Raw genomic sequence first — 6,000 nt, 5'->3', positions numbered from 1 at the left:
AGCCTTGGCTTTCAGCTCCATCAGCCCCTTTAAGCACTTCTCTGTATTGGTTATTCTAGTTATACATTTGTCTAAATTTTTTTCAAAGTTTTTAACTTCTTTGTCTTTGGTTTGAATTTCCTCCTGTAGCTCAGAGTAGTTTGATCATCTGAAGCCTTCTTCTCTCAACTTGTCAAAGTCATTCTCCATCCAGCTTTGTTCCGTTGCTGGTGAGGAACTGCGTTCCTTTGGAGGAGGAGAGGTGCTCTGCTTTTTAGAGTTTCCAGTTTTTCTGCTCTGTTTTTTCCCCATCTTTGTGGTTTTATCTACTTTTGGTCTTTGGTGATGGTGATGTACAGATGGGTTTTTGGTGTGGATGACCTTTCTGTTTGTTAGTTTTCCTTCTAACAGACAGGACCCTCAGCTGCAGGTCTGTTGGAGTTTGCTAGAGGTCCACTCCAGACCCTGTTTGCCTGGGTATCAGCAGCGGTGGCTGCAGAACAGTGGATTTTTGTGAACCGCGAATGCTGCTGTCTGATCGTTCCTCTGGAACTTTTGTCTCAGAGGAGTACCCGGCCATGTGAGGTGTCAGGCTGCCCCTACTCGTGGGTGCCTCCCAGTTAGGCTGCTCGGGGGTCAGGGGTCAGGGACCCACTTGAGGAGGCAGTCTGCCCATTCTCAGATCTCCAGCTGCTTGCTGGGAGAACCAACCATTGCTCTCTTCAAAGCTGTCAGACAGGGACATTTAAGTCTGCAGAGGTTACTGCTGTCTTTTTGTTTGTCTGTGCCCTGCCGCTAGAGGTGGAGCCTACAGAGGCAGGCAGGCCTCCTTGAGCTGTGATGGGCTCCACCCAGTTCGAGCTTCCCTGCTGCTTTGTTTACCTAAACAAGCCTGGGCAATGGTGGGTGCCCCTCCCCCAGCCTCGCTGCCACCTTGCAGTTTGATCTCAGACTGCTGTGCTAGCAATCAGTGAGACTCCGTGGGCGTAGGACCCTCTGAACCAGGTGCAGGATATAATCTCCTGGAGCGCCGTTTTTTAAGCCCATTGGAAAAGCGCAGTATTAGGGTGGGAGTGACCCGATTTTCCAGGTGCTGTCTGTCACCCCTTTCTTTGACTAGGAAAGGGAACTCCCTGATCCCTTGTGCTTCCCAAGTGAGGCGATGCCTCGCCCTGCTTTGGCTCATGCATGGTGCGCTGCACCCACTGTCTGGCACTCCCTAGTGAGATGAACCCAGTACCTCAGTTGGAAATGCAGAAATCACCCCTCTTTTGTGTCACTCATGCTGGGAGCTGTAGACTGGAGCTGTTCCTATTCAGCCATCTTGGCTGCTCTCCCAGCATATTTCTGTTTTCTAGGCTGTATCCTGAAGATACAATTTCTCAACCATAAAGCCATGTTTATTTCTATGAAAGAAAAGAACACTTTTATAATCAGTACACTTGTAGTTGACAAAATCAACACATTTTGTAATTTTAAGAATGCCAAAAAATACCCACAGAAAGTAAATTTATAATTTTTTCTATAGGCACAGGCAATATAAAGTTTTTTCTCACATACATGGGTTTAAAGAGAGTATTAGAATTCTCTATAGCAATGTTATAGACCTCAAAATGGGGTCTGTGAACCAGTGCCAGCCTACAGACTGTTACCAGTCTTTTAGGTGATAGAGAGCTTATTCTAGAATGGAAATAAATACACTGTACCTTTCATAGAAAATGTCTTTCTACAAAAAAAAAACATAATTAATTTACATATTTTTGTGAGCGCCTTACGTCCCATACCGGTTACAATCAGTTCACAAACTCATGTATAAACCACTATATAAAAAGGGATTATAGATTATAAGAATTAGACTAAAAGTAATTCCTCTGAAATATCAAAATGTAGCACATTAGGCAGGTTTTCTTTTAGATGAAATTTCTTTTAGGTCAATATGTATTTTATTTTTGGAAAAAAATATGTTCACAATGATATATGAAATAACAATCACATGAAAGTAAACTAATACCTAAAAGTTATAATGCTGATGTAAAGGGACCAATCAATACACTACGAACAGTCACATTCACTATTCTATAAGGAACAGAAATGACTTGGTAAAGAAGTTAGATTTTAAGGAAAGATTGAGAAAAATGGCATCTCCTTTTAAGGATAATGAAATACTGATTCCAAAGGAAAGGAAGCAAAAATATACAGAGCATTAAAAACAGAGAACAGGGCTATACACTTCCCCTTTCTGTGCTCAACACAGAATGTTGTAAATAAAATAATAAGTAGGAAAAAGAATGAAACACCTAATTTATGTGAGAGAAAAGTGGGAAAAAAAGTAGAAAATTTTAAATATTAGGGTGAGAGCAAATCTTTATAGTGGCCTGTGAAGCAATTAAAAGAAATCAGAATGATGTAAACAGATGATCATTTTTTCATCCATTAGAGTGGAAGTCTTCTTTTCCAACATCCTATTGAACTACCTGATGAAAAATGATAAAGGTTTATATTAGTTTCACATATGCTAATAATAATTTCAATATTATAGTACTCAATTTCAACCAATATTCTTGAGCTTGTATTGGAATAATTTTTTGGAAAAAAGTACAAATATTATACTTCATATAAGTTAAGTTCTTGGAAATTTAATATCAAGGTAGTGAATAAGCCAAATGTATCATCATATTTGATGTCTGTGTTGTCCCTTTGTACTCATGACTTCTTTTTCTCAAAATCTGTACCAGCTGCTGAGTACAGAAGAAGCCTGTGATTTTTAAATAATTGCAGCACATTCTATAGCTCAAACAAATAAAGCTTTGATTTAAGATTGTTTAATCTCAAAGAGATCAGTATAGAAAACAGATTAGAAACATAGATGAAGTGGAATTCAAAAAGAATCTCTATTCAGCTCCAAAGCTAAGCAATAGCATTTCTCAAAAGATGGCTTCATGATGTGAACTGGAATCAAATAAATTACTACATTCCTTTGAATTTCAGTGAGCTTTTAAATCAGAGGGTGAGTGTATCAATAATTGTTCTTTGTGAAAGATTGAATATGAGCCAATGCTAATTTTATATCTCTACCCTCTCAGAAAACTTACTAATGTTTAGAGTAAAAAGAAAATGAAACTTTCCTTATATTTTTAAATCCAGATCTATACTGGCAAAAATGTTTTATTGTTAAACCTATGTTTCACCACCAAGCCATCTTCATTCACAAGGATAACAACTACAATAATCACAGCAACAATTGTCAACATTTACTGGGTGCATACCATGTGCCAGGTACTCTTTTTAACTATTTTGCATATATTAATTTAATCCTCAAAACAACACTGAACAGTTATCTCCATTTTACACAAAAGAGATAGAGCAATGGACATTTATCCTAGAAATTTCTGAGCTATAATCTTTTGGTAAGTTACTGCCAAAAATTCCATTCTTCAGAATTAGAATGTTATGATATGTAACACATAATTCAATATGCCTCTAAAAGCCTTTCACACAATGGGGATGTTAAACAATAAAAAAATCTAAATCATAAAAAGAAGTATATACATTTTGGAAGTAATACCAGAAAATATTTTCTTCATATAATCTGGCCTTCCACAGATAAATAGATTTGTTATGTGCATGAAAATATAAAAAAGGCTTTCAATGACACTGTTAGACTAGAAATAGAAATTTAATATACATTATAAATAGTAATTTAACTTATTCCCAGTGCAAAACCATTAAGTGGTGAAAATTACTTAAAAAACACAAAGAAACATTCAAAGTCCTTGAAAATTGCCACAAGGGAATAGAGCAAACCAAGAAACATTTAGTCATGGAAATTTACTAAATCTCTGTAAGAACAGCTAGTCTGTCAGACTTGAGTTACAGCCTAATCCTTCTGCCCCCACCCCTCCACCTCAGCATGATAGACTTTCCACTAGGCAGGTGTGGACAAGAAGACAGGAATTCTTTTTGTCCAAGCTCCCCATCAATGGCTACTATATCTCACCAGAAAATGCAGATTGCCATCATTTTTCATCTCTTTGAGCTCCATTTTGCAGAGGCTAAATTCCAAATGAGTTTAGCCAAGATATCTCAAGCCCCAATCTTCCACCTGGCACCCATCCTTAGAGCAGAGGCTCTAACTCCAGGCATCACAGACCAAGAACACCAATACTGCAATAGCCATTGACCCAACTCTGTCATAATATGGAGGTTCCACAGAGGAGAGGCAAGCTGGGAATATGAGAGGATTATGCTCAAAACTCTGCTCATAAAACAGGTATGTAACTCCAAGAGGATCTGGTCATTGTCTTGATCATAACTCTGAAGCAATAAATCAGAATTTTTCCTTGGGGAAGGAATACAGGAACAGAATGCACTGCAGCTCACCCCAAAGGAACTGACTTTATTTAGGACAGAGAATGAGGAAGTTCAACCCTAAGTGTATGCTCCAACAAAATGGGATGCAGGGCTGGTTCAACATATGCAATCAATAAATGTAATCCATCACATAAACAGAACCAATCACAAAAACCACATGATTATCTCAATAGATGGAGAAAAGCCCTTTGACAAAATTCAACACCCCTTCATGCTAACAATTCTCAATAAACTAGGTATTGATGGAACATATCTTAAAATAATAAGAGTTATTTATGACAAACCCACAGCCAATATCATACTGAATGGGCAAAAGCTGGAAGCATTCCCTTGGAAAACCGGCACAAGACAAGGATGCCCTCTCTCACCACTCGTATTCAACATAGTATTGGAAGTTCTGGCCAGGGCAATCAGGCAAGAGAAATAAATAAAAGGTATTCAAATAGGAAGAGAGGAAGTCAAATTGTCTCTGCAGATGACATGATTGTGTATTTAGAAAATCACATCATCTCAGCCCAAAATCTCCTTAAGCTGATAAGCAACTTCAGTAGAGTCTCAGGATACAAAATCAACGTGCAGAAATCACAAGCATTCCTATACACTAATAATAGACAGAGAGCCAAATCATGAGTGAACTCCCATTCACAATTGCTACTAAGAGAATAAAATACCTAGGAATACAACTTACAAAGGATGTGAAGGACCTCTACAAGGAGAACTACAAACCACTGCTCAAAGAAATAAGAGAGGAAACAAACAAATGGAAAAATATTCCATGCTCATGGATAGGAAGAATCAATATCTTGAAAATGGCCATACTGCTCAAAGTAATTCATAGATTCAATATAATCCCCATCAAGCTACCAATGACTTTCTTCACAGAATTGGAAAAACTACTTTAAACTTCATATGGAACCAAAAAAGAGCCCGCATAGCCAAGACAATCCTGGGCAAGAACAACAAAGCTGGAGGCATCACGCTACCTGACTTCAAACTATACTACAAGGCTACAGAAACAAAACAGCACGCTACTAGTACCAAAACAGATATATAGACCAGTGGAACCAAGCAGAGGCCTCAGAAATAACACCACACATCTACAACCATCTGATCTTTGACAAACCTGACACAAAAAAGCAATGGGGAAAAGATTCCCTATTTAATAAATGTTGGGTAAACTGGCTAGCCATATGCAGAAAACTGAAACTGGACACCTTCCTTACACCTTATGCAAAAATCAACTCAAGATGGATCAAAGACTTAAACGTAAGACCTAGGACCATAAAAATACTAGAAGAAAACCTGGGCCATACCATTCAGTTTGTAGGCATAGGCAAAGACTTCATTTCTAAAGTACCAATTTTGGCAACAAAAGCCAAAATTGACAAATGGGGTCTAATTATACTAAAGAACTTCTGCACAGCAAAAGAAACTATCAGCAGAGTGAAAAGGCAACCTACAGAATTGGAGAAAATGTTTGCAATCTATCACCTGACAAAGGGCTAATATCCAGAATCTACAAAGAACTTAAACAAATTTATACGAAAAAAAACCATCAAAAATTGGGCAAAGGATATGAACAGACACTTCTCAAAAGTAGACATTTATGCAGCCAACAGACATATGAAAAAATGCTCATCATCACTGGTC

The 6,000-nt window shown here is 37.9% G+C and overlaps 1 long non-coding RNA gene across 1 annotated transcript in view; it reads right to left on the bottom strand.

The window, feature by feature from the left end:
* Nucleotides 1–1,882: 1,882 nt before the first annotated feature.
* The window catches only part of LOC129012775 (uncharacterized), a 28,795-nt gene continuing 24,677 nt past the window's right edge, over nucleotides 1,883–6,000 (bottom strand). Inside the window, exon 3 of the long non-coding RNA XR_008493714.2 lies at nucleotides 1,883–2,453. This is a non-coding gene — a long non-coding RNA (uncharacterized LOC129012775). The remainder of the gene's footprint in view (nucleotides 2,454–6,000) is intronic.

Source organism: Pongo pygmaeus, chromosome 15 (assembly GCF_028885625.2).
Source record: "Pongo pygmaeus isolate AG05252 chromosome 15, NHGRI_mPonPyg2-v2.0_pri, whole genome shotgun sequence".
Taxonomy (NCBI): Eukaryota; Metazoa; Chordata; class Mammalia; order Primates; family Hominidae; genus Pongo; species Pongo pygmaeus.
This window is presented reverse-complemented; position numbering and strand designations above follow the sequence as displayed.